This window comes from Cyprinus carpio, chromosome A22, assembly GCF_018340385.1.
Source record: "Cyprinus carpio isolate SPL01 chromosome A22, ASM1834038v1, whole genome shotgun sequence".
NCBI classification, from domain to species: Eukaryota; Metazoa; Chordata; class Actinopteri; order Cypriniformes; family Cyprinidae; genus Cyprinus; species Cyprinus carpio.
This window is the reverse complement of record NC_056593.1, coordinates 8,002,531-8,021,275: the sequence shown is the minus strand read 5'-3', so window position 1 is coordinate 8,021,275 and position 18,745 is coordinate 8,002,531. Positions and strand designations below refer to the sequence as shown.

At 37.3% G+C, this 18,745-nt stretch overlaps 2 protein-coding genes and 1 pseudogene across 3 annotated transcripts in view; 2 read left to right on the top strand and 1 right to left on the bottom strand.

Annotated features, from left to right (window-relative positions):
• The window catches only part of LOC109047541 (protein phosphatase 1 regulatory subunit 29-like), a 905,211-nt gene that overhangs the window by 394,611 nt on the left and 491,855 nt on the right, over nucleotides 1-18,745 (top strand). The gene's annotated exons all lie outside the window — the stretch shown is intronic.
• LOC109046565 (beta-1,3-N-acetylglucosaminyltransferase manic fringe) overlaps nucleotides 1-18,745 on the top strand; it is a 788,629-nt gene that overhangs the window by 407,791 nt on the left and 362,093 nt on the right. The gene's annotated exons all lie outside the window — the stretch shown is intronic.
• Nucleotides 303-15,951, bottom strand: LOC122134398 (annotated as a pseudogene).

Below are 18,745 nucleotides of genomic sequence, written 5' to 3'. Positions count from 1 at the left end.
TGACCGTCACGATAAATCAAAATGGTTTCCATTGGTTGAATATGCAGCAAGCCTGCAGTAAAAAAATGAATTTAAACACTGTAAACCCTGACACAAGTGTAAACGCCAGACCAAGCACAAACAAGAGTGTAACTACCGAAAACGTAGCACATAATAAAAATGCAATTTTGAAACCCAAGAAAGTGGATTCATGATAGTTAAATCAGCATAAGTGAAATCATCTTATATGTTTTTCAGATTCACCCTGATTTACTTGGCAATGAAAAAAAGAAAGTGAACAAAAAACAGGAAGAAAATGCATGACAGCAGATACTGCTGTAAAAAGAAACTAAATCAGGGCATGATTGTGCACATGCACAGTGAATCCCACCCGAACTCCACCCATATTTGCCTGATGGGTGTTTGAGGCTCAGCGAGGAAGATAAACGCTCAGGATTAAGCGAATGAATGGCGTGTGTCATACAGCAATGATGAAGCATCCTGCTCTAGAGGGTTTAACCTGGCATTAGAGAGGGGTGGTGGTTGAGGAAGGGGAATCTGAGGTAGAAAGAGCCGACTAGGAGTGGGCGACTCCGTTCTTGGGCAAATCAGGGCTGCTGGCCACCTGTTCGGAGGACAAACTGAGAGATGACGTCTTGCTGGTCAGCGAGGACATGCCGATGGAGCCGTTTGAGCCCTCACTAAAACCAAAGAGAGAAAGGAGATGAGAACAACTGTGATGAACTCGTATTGTATTTGACATGACATGTATTTGAATTTCTTTCAGTGGACGTAAAACCATGTACTTCTGAAAGCAAATCCTGACTTTAAATAAATAGCCCTTACACAACTGAAATGTTACTGGTATTTCTTTTGATTTAAAACCTATTTTACTGAGATAAAATCACTGTTATATTTCACCTAAGAGTGAGTGGATGCTCATCTCGTTGTAGAGTGTGTTCGTCTTGTCCATTTTCGACTGAGACCCTCTTGTACTTGCCATCGTGGCTCTCCTGAAGGCAAAATAATTCATGCTTAAGCACAGCAATGTAAATCACATGACGTTTAACACTTCCTTTAGTTAACAGAAATATAAAAGCTCCTGAAATTACACTCCACAATCCCAGTTTGAAAAAACAAACAATAATTTTACAAATGACCTTGCTTAAAAATGAATTTTCTGCTCAAGAAATGGCCACGGTCGCATTAATTATTAACTGGAAATGGAATATATTAATTATGAATAATTAATAGAAGCTCTATAAATTGCATGTCTCTCTTACCCTGGCCATCTCATGTGTCCTCATGATGATATCTCTCTCCACCTGGTGCAGCTCGAGACTCAGCTGTTCACTGGACAAATTCCCTGATGACCAGTCCACTCGAGACGGCTGGGACATGACTGAGCTTGGGTTCTGCCAAAAGAGAGAGTGAGAAGCTGAATCATCAAAACAACAAAAGTCATTATAATTATAACCTTTATTCTTTACATTATTATTATTTGATTTTTTTTACATTTTTTATAGAATAACAATACTACTAATTAATTTATATGAAATAGTGTATATATAAAAATTAAGATTAATATATATAAATTATATATATAAATAATTTAATACAATTTAAAAGTGAAATACATTTTTTAATTGTGTATTATACACTTTATTTAAATTGCTATATATATTTTAAATATAATTATATTAAACTATACATACTATTCTAAAATATTCTGTACATAATATATTATAAAAATATATAAAATATAATAATAAAAAATATACATAATTTATATTTTCATTTATAGAATTTATATATTTTAATGTATTTTATTGTAAACTTCAAGTGAAAATTTTATATAGTAAATATTTGATATGTTGGTGTCTTTTAGTAGGATCGAACAAGACGTGAACAGGCCTTTAAAATGACACATCTAGCAGGACGGACAGTCTCACCTCCAGGCTGCGGCTCTGCGTCTGCTTGCTGATTTGCAGGTTGACCTGCTGTAGCTCCATCCTCAATTGCTCACGCGCCTGCATGGCAGGGGACAAACTGGACCTGCGGGATAAGTGGAAAATACTTCACACATTTAGAACCTTTCTAGAAGAAAACTAAACTGAAACCAAGTGATTACTTGTAAAGGGTGGGGTTGGGCGACATACCGCTCCCTGAAGTGCCCCTGAGGCTTTTGGTGTGGCTGGTAAGCATCGCCACTCCACCCACTGTGATTCGCATAGGCGTAGTCAGCTTAAAAGAGAAGACAAAGGCCATTCAAATACCCTGAAATAATCATTTTGTCCCATTAGCAATGCTGAGACAAAGCAGGAGGAGTTTACCAGCAGAAGCGGTGTGTTTGGCCGAGTTTGGCAAGGGTGGCATGGGACTGTTTGGTGGGTAGCCCGATTTAGACGTGCGTGAGATGGCTCCAAAACGAGACACGGTCGGCAGGGAGCCAAAGGGAATTATGGGGTCGTCGTCTTTGACATCTGCCGCTCTGCGTTGAAGCTCCAAGCCGTGTGCTCTCAGACTTTTGCTTTTGTCTAAATTTTGCTGTTAGGAATGGTTACAATTAGCTCAAGAATCCTATATTAATATGCTAATTATTCAGCATACTATCATTTAAATACACCCAACTTCACTGTTTAATATTTAAGAATATTATCCAAGCATTAACATGAAATAAGCCTGAACTGTTGACAAAAAACATTGGTTATCTCTTATATATATATATATATATATATATATATATATATATATATATATATATATATATATATGGCCTTTGGTTTGTCAACAGTATTTGTACTAACTAGACAGAATAAACATTGGTAACCTTTTGTAATGGAACAGTCACTGAAAACAGCACAGATCTGAATGCTTGGGAGAAACAATCACCTTGCAATGTGAGCCTTTCTGCTCTAATGAACTTAAATGTAAATTTTTTAATGCAATTTTTGCCCACAGAAAATTCTTAATTATGATGCTAAGGTGCTATAGTTGGTTGCCAGTGCATGCTGTGTGTTTGCTAGGAAGTTATGCATAAAAAAAATAAAATAAAAACTACATTTCTTTAACATTCTGGTCTACAGATCTAGCTCAGTTTCCTCCTTCAGTGTATGCCCTTGGCCATGTTTTTGTTAAAAATACAACTGCTTGAGAATCCCTTATGTCCCTATAAACATGCAAAACTTACTGTGTCCATGCCCTCTTTGGACTTTATATCCTTGCCGCCAATGTAGGAACCGAAGGGGTCACATGACCAAGGTGAATATGAGCTGGTGTAGTCTGGTTCCCGGAGGTGTCCAAAACCATGAGAGTTCTCTTCCATGTACTGTGAACGACACAGATATGGCAACTCATTACCAAACCCTAGCTACTAGGGCTGCATGACTGCACAAATTGTCCCAACATTTTGTGATTATATTTCAATATAAATATAAATTTAACACAACAACAAAGATAATATTATTAATAACATTATTATTATATTAAACAAAATTTGAAATATTAATAATTTTGTTTTCTTAAAATTACAATACAATATAAATATGATTATAAAATAATAATAATAACTATTATTAAATACAAAAAAAATTACTAAAAATTTCACTAAAACTGAGTATTTCATTATTATTTTTACTACGTTTTTAAAACTACAATACTAATATGTATAACAATAAATAATTTAAATCATTAAAATTGATAATTTAATGGTTAATAAAATAGATTTCAGATAAATATAATAATTTTACCTTACCTTTTATAATTTTTTTTTTTATTTTTTTATATTTTTTTTTTTTTTTTATTTTTTTAAATGACAAAACTAGTTTATGGCAGTCTTAATTTTTCAAACATTAAACAATTATTTAAGATTTATTACACTGCTCTGTGGAATACTCTGTGGAAAACTGAAGTCGGCACTATACGCTTGATAGGAACAGTTTTTCTTTGTGGAAGATTTGCGTTTGGTTAGCTAATAAAATATTAAAACTCAATTCAGTATTATGTGTAAAATTATGATGTCATCCTGGTATCGCGGATTTGCTCTCTCGTTTCATACAAACGCAGCTGCTGCCATTTCACGACGATTGTTTTGTACGCTGTAATGGACTATAAGATAACTAACAAACTGGTAAAATGTTAAAACATTTTTGTCTTAAATCAATATCTTTTATTACCTTAATTATTTTTGTGGTCAAATTTTGCGTAATAATAAGTGGTATGACTGCAACGTATCCCTTTAATGTCCATCTACTTTGAACTTGCCACTTGCTCGCAACTGCTGTCTTCATGGAAACTTTGCATTCAAATATTTCAACTCAAATCAATATTTTGTGTCTAATTATTTACTCTTGTGGCAAGTAGCCGTGTAATAAGAGAGTTAATGTACATCCAGCCAGTTATCATCACTGAACAACCCCCTTCAGGGTATTACAAGATCCTTATCCTGCGATAACAACCGGCTGGATGTAGATTATCCCTTACTAAACATGCAGCCCTTCTACATTTTGCTTAGTATTATTATTATTTCTATGTAATATTGTTTTTCTGGCTTACATGGCTCTGTCCCCTCATGTCCTGAGGGTAGCTGGGGTCGTGCGAGTGTGAGGAGCTAAAGGTTGATGGGGAACCATCCTTTCTATCCTCCAGCTGGGCCATGATCTCCTGTCTTCGACGGTGCAGGTAGTCTAGGGACGGCTGAGGTCGCGTGTAGGCATTCTGTGGACACAGTATTAGGTTATGTTTTCTTTAGGTTTGGAATGAGACCCATGCAGTTCAAATATCCCAGGTAATGGATCTTACCCTTGGGTAATTCCTGATCTGATTGGAGTGTTTATAACTGTCTTGTTCTGGCAGGTACGAAGCGCTTTGGGGTGGTGGCAGTGGGGGAACGTCTGGACTCCCTACGGACCAGTTTCCTCCCGTGGGGGGAATGTTTTTGGGATGGAGTAGGCTGAGTGGCGATGGCCATCGTGGTGTGAAGGGTATCCGTAATGTGAGCTTTGGTTGGCCGCATTGGCGCTCTGAGGTGTAGGAACTGGAACCCGGATATGGTGGGCATGCTTGGATCTTGAGCAGGTGAACGGGTGTAGCGTGGGTGCACATGGGTGGTAAGGATAAGGATTACCTGTTGAAATGAGGGAAATTAACATTTTTAGAAGTGCAAAAATATTACGTGTTTTTGTTCAAAAAATAATAAGTGTGTTTGCTACCTGCAGGGTACTGGGAGGATTCATATTGGGTGGAGGGTGGCAGAGGGCAGATGAGCGCTCTCAGAGTTAATACAGTTCAGAGTGGTGTGGTGAATACATGTGAGGAACTCTAGGCACCGCAGGCATGTGCTTCTGTCCGACTGCGCCATCGCCGGCCACCCTGGAGTGGGAATTTATGAACATCCCTGGTTATTTTTGGGATTGATTCCAATCTGCAAATCAAGAAATAAGTGCAGGATCACTCTGCAGTCTGGCTTTTTTTTAAATTTAAACAATTGTGACTCAAATTTATATTTTATGTCCATTTATTTGGCATGTAGCCATGTATGTTTAGTATTAGATGACTACTTGTATTGTAAGTACCTTAGAATAATGTATAGCAGTGTCATTACTGTTAAAGGGGTCATGTGATGCGATTTCAAATTTTCCTTTCTCTTTGGAGTGTTACAAGCCCTTGGTGCATAAAGATCTGTAAAGTTGCAAAGACTAAGGTATCAAATCTAAAGAGATATTCTTTATAAAAGTTATGAGTCAACCACAGCCCCCATCTCTACGTCACTATAAAGGAAGATTTGCATAACGCCGCCCAAATGTTCACGCAAAGAAAGAAGGCATAACTTTGATTCTCTCTGTTGCAGCTGCTGTCATGTTGTGGAGTCTGTGTGTTTCGTTGAAGTGAAACTTTGTTTGGTCTTCCAAAAGAGGACATGACTAGAAATCAGTGGTTAAGTTGTATTTCAACACTGTTCCAGAACACTCCAACCCAAATATTCTGATGTGTGCTGCACATTTTATGGAGGATGAGGACTGTTTCCTGAACCAGTAACCTACAATGCATCTGTGGCACAATGGCTGTTTTTATACAGTTGGGCAGTTCAAACTTTGCAAGGACAGTCTAGTGCTTCTAACTCGCAGCCTGTAAGTAAGTTTTTTATATTTAAATAATTTGCCAATGATGGTTCAAAAAGCGAGTTTTGAGCATTAGAGTAGGCTTGTTGTTTCTCAGATCACAAATGCAGTCATGGTTTTATGTTTACGCAGCGCGATACACAACGCGTAAAAAGACAGAATAAGTCATTATAATCAGTAATTACGTCCCCACTGGATGCAACAAATTCCTCGTTTGTAATGGTTTTTATTGGTTTTGTCTCGTCTAGTGATGTCCGGATTCAGTTCACCAAATCGAACTGAATCATTTGAAATGGTTCGCGTCTCCAGTACTCACTAACTCCAGTTAAGGCATGTTTATAAACCACATAACTTAAGTTAGTGCGTACTGCAGAACTTTAAGGCTTAATATAATTTATACAGATGAGTTATAAAAAAAAAAAATCACCCCCTCACAGTTGTCACAAAGGACAAAATTAGCTATATAGACCAAAATATTTTTTGTACCAGGCTTTAAACATGTTTTTTCTGCTGCAAAGTTGGGCATTTTCACATGGAGAGTCTATGGGAATGACTCCCTTTTGGAGCCAGCCTCCAGCGGCCAGTCGATGAATTACAGTTTTAGTCACTTCCTTGTTGGTTTCAAGAAAGGGAGTGGGAGGTTGCAGCTTGGTAAAAATCGACACCTTTTAGAAAGGTGGGGCATAGAGGAGAAACTATAATGTACATTATATGGAAAATAATGTGTTTTTTTAACCTTAAACTGCATAAACACAGTGCATTATACCAAATACACAAAATAATGTTCTTTTAGCAATGTCATATGACCCCTTTAACTAAAACTATTAAAAAACAATTGTTTTGATTAGTTTATTGAAATGTTGCTGAATTTTAGTATTTAACAATTTTATTTCAATTAGTTGCCAAGGCAACATTTCTAATTTTCAGTTTAGTTTGTCATCTAATAATGATATCTATAGAAAGTATAAATATTAGATGACAAACTTGAACTGAAAATAAGTTAAAGTTCTAAAATAAAAAATAAAAAAATTAAAGCCAAGTAGTAATATTAATAAAAAATCTAATTAAAAAATGATAAAAGCACACAAAATCACCTGAAATGAAATAAAGCTAAATATAAATATAAAAAATACTAATAAAAATTATAAAAGCACATAAAATTACTATAACCTAAACTAAAATTAAACCTGAAAATAAAAAGCAAATAAAAAAATATAACCACTATAATAGTATATAAAAAAAATACAAAATAATACTGATGTATAGATAATTGGTCAGCATCAAAAAAGTTAGTAAAAAAATTAAATCTTTTTAAAAAAAAAAGAAAGTGCTGCTGCCACTGCTAATACAGTTAAAATATTAACTATCCTATAAAAATAATAATTAGCCATTTCTTTCTCTCTAAAAACCTGGTCAAATCATGAGACTATTTATATATTTTTATTTATTTAGATCCATTCATTATTTAAAAATAACAGTTACTTAATAAAAATAATATTATATATATATATATATATATATATATATTTATATATAATATAATATATATATATAATATATATATATATATATATTATATTTCATTTTTTATATAGTCTCTTAATAAATTGAAATATACATTATACTTGTACGAAAGGGATCCTTGGCAAGGGTATCTTCTCATTTTTTTTGCGATATGTGATGTTAAAAAAGGTTTGAAATCCCCAGTGCTAATATATGATTTGCCCCCCCCCCACCCCCACCCCCCACTAATAAACAAATAAACTCACGACTCTGGAGTGTGAACCCAGGCGCACTGAGGCTCCCAGTAATTCATCTTCTCTGGTCTGTGTGTTTGGATCATATGAGGGTCTTGAGCCCTCTGGAAACCAGGTGGGCAAAAGTGGATTCGGTCCTGGTTGCTAGGATGACGTAGTGATGGAGGAGGTTTTGCGTGGGAGTCCCCTCCATCGGCAGCCCCTCGTCCGGCAACAGGGGGGACCGGTGCCGAAGTCCATCTCATTCAGCTGGGTCAGGGACTGGCTGAGCTGTCGCCTCATTCCCAAACGCTTATTCATCTTACGGTATCTGTTGTCAAAGAGAAACGGTGGTGAAGCTGATACTAACGCTTATGATTATGCTTTACTTTAATGTACTTCCAGTGCTGCTTACTTTTCAAGCTCTTCCTGAGAGTGAGCAAAGGTGCCAACTTGCCCCCGCGAGGACAGCCGCCTTTTTTGTTTCATGCCCCCCGACACATGTAGTTCTTATATTTTCTGTGCTGGGGTGGCTGTGGACAGGAATTGAGATATGCTTACTAATTTCTGTGCAAGTTATTTAAATGATCCTAATTAAAAAAAAAAAAAAAAAAAAAGTAGCTATATATAACAAATAAAAATGACACACAGAGTTTGAACTGAACTGAAAATATAAAAGTAAAGCTAATTCAAAATATTGATAAATACTATAATAGTATCTCGAACATTAAATTATACCTGAGGTATAGAATAAGCAAATAAAATTATATAAAAAAAAAAACTGGTCAAAAATCATAAGGCTATTTTAATAAATTTTATTAATAATATTTTTAATATTAAATATTAATATATTGAAATTTTTGTGATCTGGTTACAGACCTGTTGCTGAGCACCTCATTTTTACATAAATTAATGCTAATAAATTAAAGCTAAACAGAAAAAAAAAAAATACAAAAACAAAGCACAAAGTTTCTGAAACTTAAAAATGAATACTGCAAATATAACAGCTAACATAAAATATTATTTAAATATTACAATAACAGAAAAATAACATGTATAAACACATTATTTCATTATCAAAAAGAAAACCCACTGAATGTAGAAACTAGAATAGAATACATTTAAAAAAGTTCTGCTGCTCTACATTAAAAATAAATAGATACCTATATGAAAAAGAAGATCACGAGACTATTTTTTGACACTATTTTAATCAAAAAACTTTTTCACTATAATTATTTAAAACTATAAATATTTTCAAAAATATATATTTATGTCTACAGTCTGGTTACCGACCTTGCTGCTGACCCCTCCGTATTTCCTTGCGGTGGTTCTGAATTAGTAAAAAAAAATAAAAATCGACCAGGCCATGAACGACGACGGTCCGCACTGCTCTCAGCCCTTTGGGCTAGCTGCTCCCTGTGGGCGCAGGGCACTCGGGTATTTAGTACAACAAAAAAAACAGGTGGTGAGCATTCAATGATTAACAAACATTTAATTATGTTTGTTAGAAATCTGCTGTATTGAACCATATTGTGAAATGGAGCAGGCTGATTGACCTGGGCTGGGTGGGTGCCCGATGTCCGAGCCGCCACAAGCTTTCTAGATGGGTCTGCAGGCGGTTGAGAAGATTACTGTCAAATATAAAAGCTAGAATAGAAATATTAGTAAATATCGTTATCAGATAACATAAAAAATAATCATAGTATAACACACCTTATACGTCAGATATAGATCAATCAAAGGAGAAAACCACTGAAAGGTAGAAATAAATATAATTAAATTTAAAAAAGTGCTGCTGCGACTAACTATCTCAAAAATAAATAGAATTACCCCATATATGAATAAAAGAGATCACGATACTATGTTTGGCCCCGATTTTAATCATACTATTTCACAATAAGATTATTTAAGCAACTATAAGAGGATTTAAACACCACAAATGGCTACAGTTGGTTTACCGCACCTGATGCTGCGCATATCACCCGCCTTTTCTTGCTGTGGATTCTGAGACATGAAATTACCAGGTCCGATGCACGACGGTCCGCATGCTTCCAGCCCTTAGGCCTAGCCTGCTTCCCATGTGGCGCGCAGAGAGGCATACGTTAGTAAAAAAAAACAGGTGTGAGGCATTTCAGACAGTTTATGTTGTAAGATATGGCCTGGTAGTTGAGCATATGTTGTGACAATGACCGAGGCAGGCTGATGGCCCTGCGGTGGGGGTCGATGCTCAGCCCCGCCAGCTCTGAGATGGAAGAGTGGTCTCCCCCCCCCCCGGATGGCGTTCGAGATTGGCTGGGCGAATCTCCATGTTCTCTGAAGGGGGGAACCAGATGGTGAGTCCTGTGCCTGCACACCCACTCTGAGCCAAAAAATGGATGGGGTCGTGTCTGCAACTGCTGAAAACCACACACAAAGCCCACATACCTACATACTATTCACATAGCCAGCACAGACCAAAATCAACCATGCTGATGTTTTCATGCACGAGGTCACAATGCGTCCTATAGGGAGGGGTGTTACTAGCAATTTAAACACGTAACAACTTTGCCATACTATATATATAATTTTTTTTTTTGCAGACCTGGCCTTAAAAAAAAAAAAATACAGCACACCACCTAGTGAAATCTTAAAATATTACCCAGGAAACAATCAGAACAGGATATGTTTGGAAAATTTAAGGTGTAATTACCTAAAAGGCACTTTGAACTATTCATTTATTTTTTCTAGCAATTTATAAACAAAAAGCCATTTTTACTTCTTATAATACACATCCTCATCATACCTTGTCTATGATGGACTGCATGTGGGATTTGTGCGACTGGTCGGCGCAGCCTACAGTAGAGAGATGACCACTGGTCGGGGCGATACGCAGTCCACCCTCCATCGCGATCTGAACGATAAAAAAACTGAGCAGAGGCGATGTTCCCTCGAAGAGCCTCGTACGTGCGAAACTCCTCCTTCAGCTGCATCAAGGAGGAATCCTCATCACGTTTGGTCACCTGAGATTAAAACAAATAAAATGTTATATATTTAATATAAATAAATACAAAATATACATTTTTTCTAAATATCTATTATTAATAGCTGCATAAGTTTAAAAAAATATTTTAATTCTAAAATAGATCTATTTATCGTATATTTTGTAATTTTAATTATTTAATAAATACAAATGTACAAATTTTTTATTGTATATTTTATCAAATATATTATTTTATATTATATAACAGTTTTTAATATATTGAGGTTACAACAAAAATGCTATGCAGTAAAATTGTGTATACTTCTGTGTTACATTTTTTATATATTAGACATTATATACACATATATTTTATTTTTTTTTTTTTATTATTAAATCTATAGCAATGAGAAGCATTAATATTGTAAAGGAAAAAGTGGAAAAGTAAAGGGACCTTAAAGCAGCAGGCCTGTACAACAGGCTGCACACAGGTCCTACTGCTGGTTTTTGAAGCTTGGGGAAACGTGGTCGAGTCTCGTGCCCCACAAACCGGACAGAAACCTTCCGGGAGAGGGCCGCCGCCCGAACCAATCTCCAGACGAGCAGGACACAGCTTCAGATGCTTCTTCCTGCATAGCTTGTTGGGTTGAAATCCCAATTTTGTTAGTGCCCTGAAATGATTTTTCAGCCTGCGATAGAGGATGGTCGAGGAGCTTAGAAATGCTTCCCAGGGGCTCCGAGAATGGCAGCCTCTGGACTCTGACAGCAGCACCAACCAGGTTTGGAGGAGAGATGCTGAGGCGTTCTGGTGCTGGAGGAGGAGCTCAGGACAGTGCGTTCACCCAGCCGAAGGCAGAGGGCGCCCGGCATGGCTACGGGATGCGCGCCCTCATCCTCAACCAGCTGGCAGTGCACAGAGTCACCACACGGCTTCACTCTGCAAGGGGTCGCTGCTGAGAACGCTGCTGAGCAGCAGCGCAATTCAGCCCTGCACCTGGACGGTCAAACACCAACAAAAAACAAGGTTACTGAGCACGTTCATGGATGTTACTCATATTATGATGGATGAGAACACGTTAAAACACTAGGGCTGGTTTGAACAAATTTCACAATTCAGTTGAGGTCCTTAACACACGCTTACTATGAGCTATACTATTAGGGACAAGAATCATCAGGCAACGTTTTCTGTAACCCTAATTTTGTTAAAATAAAATATTACAGCTGAGAGTCCATAGCCATGAGAGGAAAGGTTGAAATTTTGTCCTTGATGTGTTACATAAGACACACTTAACATATAACAAGTTGTTGTTATATTAAGATTATAAATACTAAGCTTTAACGGTTTGAGAATAACATAATTATCTACCACTGTAATTCTTTTTATTTTGTGAATGAATAAAACATTGAAATGGTGACTGTCACAAAAACATGTGTATGGATTAGTTCAAAACAATTCAATAGTTGATTAGCGAACAATACACACAAAACTACTGAATTGACGTACATCCGTTATAGGTGCATATTTAAACCAAAATAGCGCCCCTCATAGAGGTCATGTTTCTCCTAGCCAATCAAACACTAATAGAGTTCCATGGTCACCGAATAAGTTTTTCCTGTGGTAAATGTGCCGATTGTAAGACCCCACCCCCGCCCCCCCCCCACTGACACTTGCTTACAAGCCTAGTGTCGTCTTTTCTGTGGTTAAAACACAGCTTGAGTGATTACCATGGAGGAACAGGATATGATTTAGGTAAGTTTTAGCTACTCTTCTCTTAAAACTCTACCTGCGGATGGTTCATTCCTGGGTTTAAGTGTCAAGCGGAGATGATTGAAAGAGACGAATTCAAAGGCAGAAGAAATACGCGATCTGTCACTAGTCGCCACATTAAACCAGCTGTCCACGAGAAAGAGTATTTCATGTATTGATTGTGTGTATTATAAATGGACAGGATTTGAATAGATCATGAAGGACTCTTGTTTTCATATATCAAAAGTAGATGTGTAGATCTGGCATATTGACTGGATGGGGACCGGCGCGCTATCATCTGTTCCAACGTTCATTATCTTGACAGGTCTCGACCTAATCGAGTCGTGGGAGTTATATTTAATCCATACTCGTTTCATACCACATGCTCGAATCGACTAAAAAGAATCGATGAAAATCACGCCTCCATAGTTTTTTACAAGAAACCTCAGGCCATAGAAAACCCTGTTAAACCCATATGCTAAGGCTAATACATATGGTGAAATTTTGTTGAAGGTGTCGCAGAAAAAAAAAAACAAATGTAAAATCAAAGAAAATAGTTAATTTTTAGATAAAGTAAGTAAATACTCTTAAAACATATAAAAACAAAACATCTAGATGCAATCGCATTCCAATTATGATAGCTTACTGCATTTTGTTGGACAGTTATGAGTAATCACTTAGGAAATAAGCAGCATATGGCAGTACTTTGCATGAGGTGTGAATCATATGATACAGACAAAGAGAGTGTCCCCAGTAAAAGAGATCACGGGACCCCCCTACTGATGGTGCTCAGGGGTTTGAGATCGAGGGCCAGGTCCTCGCCACAAATGTGCTGAGACTACTCTCATAGGGTCTTCAACGCTCTAACTGCAGCTGTCAGTAACGTGACGGGGGGAGGTCTTGATCTAAAAGGCAGAAGGAAAAAATAGACACCATTTGTCGGGCACCTACCCTAAAAGATGAGTTCTCATCCTACAGAGCTTTGCACTGGACAAGTCATTCCAAATACTAAAGTAGCTGTCATCTGAATGGGCTGTCTAGCACCTGCTCGAATTGTACACTCCACGTTAACCCACACTAGAGTTTCACACTCACAGACGCCCACTGTGTTTCGCTGAACATACCAACTTCCCATAACAAGAAGCCAACAGAGAGAGGTACCAGAGGGGTCTGGCACCAAAAAGGGTCCTGTCATGGGGCGTGTCATGACCGGTGGAGGTGTGGCTGATTTCACGATCAATATAAATAACTGCATTTCTGAATATGGACTGATTTAGGACTTGACACTTTAACAGGGTAGAATGATTTTCTATTATATATGATTTATACATTAGAGAAAACAGTGTAATGTGGAGGATTTAAATAAAATATATCTTTATAAGAAATGAACACTTATTGTCAACAAGGAATACATTCAATTGATCAAAAGTGACATGAGGATGACACTATTTTTTTAATCCATCCCAACTGAATCATAGATTAGTAGTTTAATAATTATTTGGCTATTATTTTCCAATGGTAATACCTTTCAGCCCTTCTGGTCTGTTTTTGGTTTCGTTGAAAAGGTGGTCACTCATGTGTGAATAAGAGATTTGGGTGAAATTTCTTAATGTAGATCATTTTTAAACACGGCAGTTTCATCTTATATGTTTAACACATTGTTATCTTTACCTCATTTTGCTTTGTGTGGAAAACCTGCATGGACCCACACTATCTGCAGTGTTTGCAAATGTTGAAACTCATGGCATTTTTTGTATTTGCTTAAACACCGTTTTAAAATGCAGTTCCCAATGGAAGCTCATTATGACTGTGGTTCATCTGGAATTCACTCGTGACGTAGACAATACTTATGTAATAGTGGCACAGTCATAACCGATAACCGTCATGTGCAGAATATAAAGAAGTATTTGTACAGACAAGGGCTGGCAATGACTGGCTGATGTGGCTTCATCTTCCTGGTTCTCCAACTGTGCAATCCTGTCATGCAGTCACATTCTTTCTGTGTCACATCAGGCATGAAATCCACCAGGGTGAACAAGACCGGAACGAGTCGCGGGGCCCCCCCCCCGGTCTTCAGGAAACCTGATTGCCCTGAGCTCCACCTCTCACACGGACAATACATGAACATGTTCAGCTCATCCGATTGATTCAGAAGCAAGCGGGATGCAGTAATCACAGTCAAAGAACACGCTCCACATAAGTCCACAACTGCTGTGTTGGTCTGCACGATCACTGCGGTGTCTGGTCTTTCTGGCTGTTTTGGCCTCACGTTCCGATTGTTATCAAGTTAATTGAAAAAAGAAAAAAGTTTACAAGGAAAACAAAAGTAGTTTTACGTCATTATCCTTACGTAGATTTAGCCCCACCTGAATAATAGAAAAAAACTGCTTAGTTTTAAAGTGACTCTTTTGTGAACGCTGTGCCTCATACAGTGGGCGGCCGATAGAAAAAAGAACAACCGCCTGTAAAATAATCACATTATTGTTGCCTTCCTGACAGCCTGAACTGAAGACAGCCCGTTAGTTTTTGTCTTCATCAACCTTCTCAATGGCACGAGGGCGGAATGGTTTGAAACACTTGGCAAGAAATGCAAATTACCTTCAGTGAAGATGCGATACTGCCCTCGATTAGTGCAAAGGGGAAGTCCTGTGTCAACAACTGTGCAGCTCGCTTCTAGTGCAGACACGATGTGCTGTTTGGAAAGCCACATTCGCGATTTTGATGAGGGCGGAAGGAAAGAGATGACGGCGCACTGATGATACTCATTCACACCGTCCCACACAAAAGTGAGCGGCTTCATTTGTAATGAAGAAATATGGAATTGTAACCTCACTTTCAGCATTATTATTATGGTACCCAAGCTGGACAGAGATTGATACGGTGCCACTGCCTGTCATGCCAAACCTCGCACTGGCAGGCGCGCCGTCAGCTTGAGATCAGTTCTTTATTTCTAGAGACCACCAATCCAATATCCCAACATGATCATTGGCCGAGTAGCGGATCATCGGAGACACCACTAAGGAATTCGTGTGTGAGAGCAAAACATTTTCGGTGGCAGATTTCGCCTCATGTTTAAGTTGGTCCCTATGAATGTCGCTTGGATATGATAAACAACTTGTCTGAGCTGTGCTTCCTAACATCTAGCTACTCCATCTTGCAAACAAGACCTTTTTTTTGTTTTTGGCCACACAATCTTGCAAAAACGGGACCAAACACTGTAAGGAAGGCACTTCACTATGTCCACTGACGAGCCTGGCAACAGCGCTGTGGTTGACGGGCAGCTGCTCACGCTGTCTTTGCTGATGGTGGTCTGTTCGAAACGGGCAGGTCCTCTGCGTTTGGCAGTTTGTTCAGGCACACATTATAGCACGACAGTGTGCCCGCAGCCCAGGTACTGAACTGGGCTGTCGGCATGGACTCTCAGCGCGAAGGTGTTGTGGCAAAGGGGACAGCACAACAGAAACTCTGTCCTTGGTTGCGGGGCTTGCACTGGCATTGTTAGCGAAGCACGGTCTGTGATTCACCCGGGTTTTATTGCTAGCATTTTGGGTCTATGTGCGTTTTGTGTAAACCGCTACAATAGTACATCCAAAAGGTTCCACTGTAACCGAATAAAGCTCTTCCAAAAGATCACAGTTCTTCATTTCCTGCATTGGTGGGCGTTCCGCACATAGTGTGAAAAACCATAAACCTGAAAGACAAAAAAAAAAACAACCCACAACGGATCACTCACATCAAGGATTTTACAGTAAATTCCCAACATGCCAAAATATCTTGTTCAGCGCCACTAAATTTACATTAAGTCAGTGTTAATTGTGCCTTGGCCTTTTTCAAATTAAAAACATGAAAAAGGCAATGCCGCTAAACTGAAGCCTCATTTATGAAACAGAACAATGTTGTTATTGTTAACAAAAACATTTTTTAAAAACTAAAATAACTTTTTAATTATGATTTTTTTTTATGTTATGACTTAAACTTCCTAAAATAGACAAATTTATGAGTTTTTTTCATACAGAATAACTAAAAAGGTTTTAATTTTGATAACCTGCCTTTCCATTTAACATGAAAAATGCTGCCTAATTGAAACTCGGTTCCTTTTACACATTAGCACAAAAATCCAAAATATATAAATACATAAACTAAAAAAAGAAAGAAAAAACTAAACAATAAAAGAGATGAGTAAAAACAAAAGTTTATCTAAAATAAAATTCATCAATCTTTTTACATAAACTGATGTGATGGGAAAAAAGGCTTAATAAAAATTTAATTTATTAATAACACATACATTTAAATGGTTTTATGTGTTAGGTTGTCTGTAAATGTTTACCATTTACCAAAATTACCAATTTCATAAATAAGACCCAATAAGTATAACACACAGCTTCTGTAATGAAAATTATTTTTTGAACAAATCCCAGAAAACTTAAACATGTTTATATATAAATTTATATTTTTTAAATTATTTTTTACTTCTTGAAGGATTCATTTGGCTAACATCACATATTTAAACCTTTTGCGCCGCCAGCACTGGAAAAACATGAGTTTCTATATTAAAACATTCAGTCCTGGCCGGGGAAGTTCAGGAAGGAGCAGAGCAATAACATGACTCATAATTATTACACAAACCGCAGTCTGCGTACCTTACCCTAAAGCGGCCTTGAAACAGAGTCATTATATAACCAAATAAACACCTCCACAACACACAAACAAGGGGGATTGTCAAATAACTAGTCACGAGTAAAGTACAATTTCCTTCGACCCAGGCCTGTCCAGCGGCAGCCATAACAAGGCAGCGTCTAAACTCAAATGATGTTTACGAGTCCTGGAGCATCTGACTCAGCCACTGACAAACAAATTCAACTTGTTTTCCAGCGAAGCAGGAAGGCAGGAATTTGACCTATAGGGACCAGAAACATGAGCAATAACAAAGAGCGGGTTCCATCACATGCATCGGAGTGTGCAAACTCACGCTTCAGTGAACAAAAAGGGGAAGCCGAAAAACAAAATCATAAGATACCTTTTTAGATTGCGAAACACCTGCGTTCCGTTCTGATGGTCACCATTCTATGCTGAAAACACGATTTAGATCTCCATCCTGTCACTTGTCCATCGATGCAACGTTTGTTTTTCCGCAGGAATTTCTGCCTAACCTAGCAAGTGCAAGTGAGGGAACTGCACCCATAATTTTTTTTTGATTAGTATTCGTCCAGCAGCCAAAAACCCCATGCAACTAAGGTAATTCCTCTTGTGGAGCTAACAAAGCACCGGTTTTACATCGGCACGCCCACGTTGTCTTTCTATGTCATAAATTTTTTCATTGGTGCCAGAATTTTCTCCAGAACTAGTAATGAAGTTTTTGTGGCGATCTACCAAAAGGGAAGCTCCTGTGGTGTGGGATAAACTATCATAGAGAACTCCCCCTTATTGACAAGTATTTTTAGATTAAATAAAAAAGTCATTTTCATTAATTTCCAATTTTTTTTTTAAATCTATGTATTTTTGTTAAAATGTTCAAAAAAATAGTTAAAAAGAAATACAAAATATGAGATATAAATCGTTTAAAAACTTGAAAAACAGTGATTTTAAATAAACATTTTAAACTATAATATAAAAGAATACATTAAAAAAAAAAAAAAATTAATAATAAAAAAATACATTTGACATTAATTATAGGTGTAATATTTATTTTTAAGTTGTGGGTGCGCTGTGGTATACACACAGCCTCACCAGGAAGTACAGTCTGTCAAAGGGTATTTCCTAGCATCTCCATACAAAAGGAATTGATGCATTGTACTCATTACTTGTTTTGTCAACTACAGAGTGTGACTTGATTTAAAGCAACGTGAATTTAATGTTTACATTAAAGGTCATTTACATGCCTCACAATCACTTTTTTTGATTCAAAAAGAGGATTTTTTTTTTTTTTTTTAGATGCCAAGAGCAGTCCACTGGAAAAAATTACCTCTGTTCAAAGCATTGCACACTGAGACTATCTCTTGCCCTTTGCCTATGGGAAACCCCCTAAAGCGGGTTAACAGAGATTTTTAAGCATCACTTAATAATCAAGCGTTTTAATACACGATCTAACAATATATAATCCAACATCCTATTTTAATTCTGTGCCTAGAAAAAAAGACAATTAGCACGTGCTGCATCATCACATCCCGATCGGATTTTAGCAGCCAAAATGAAGCAAATCAAATGTCGA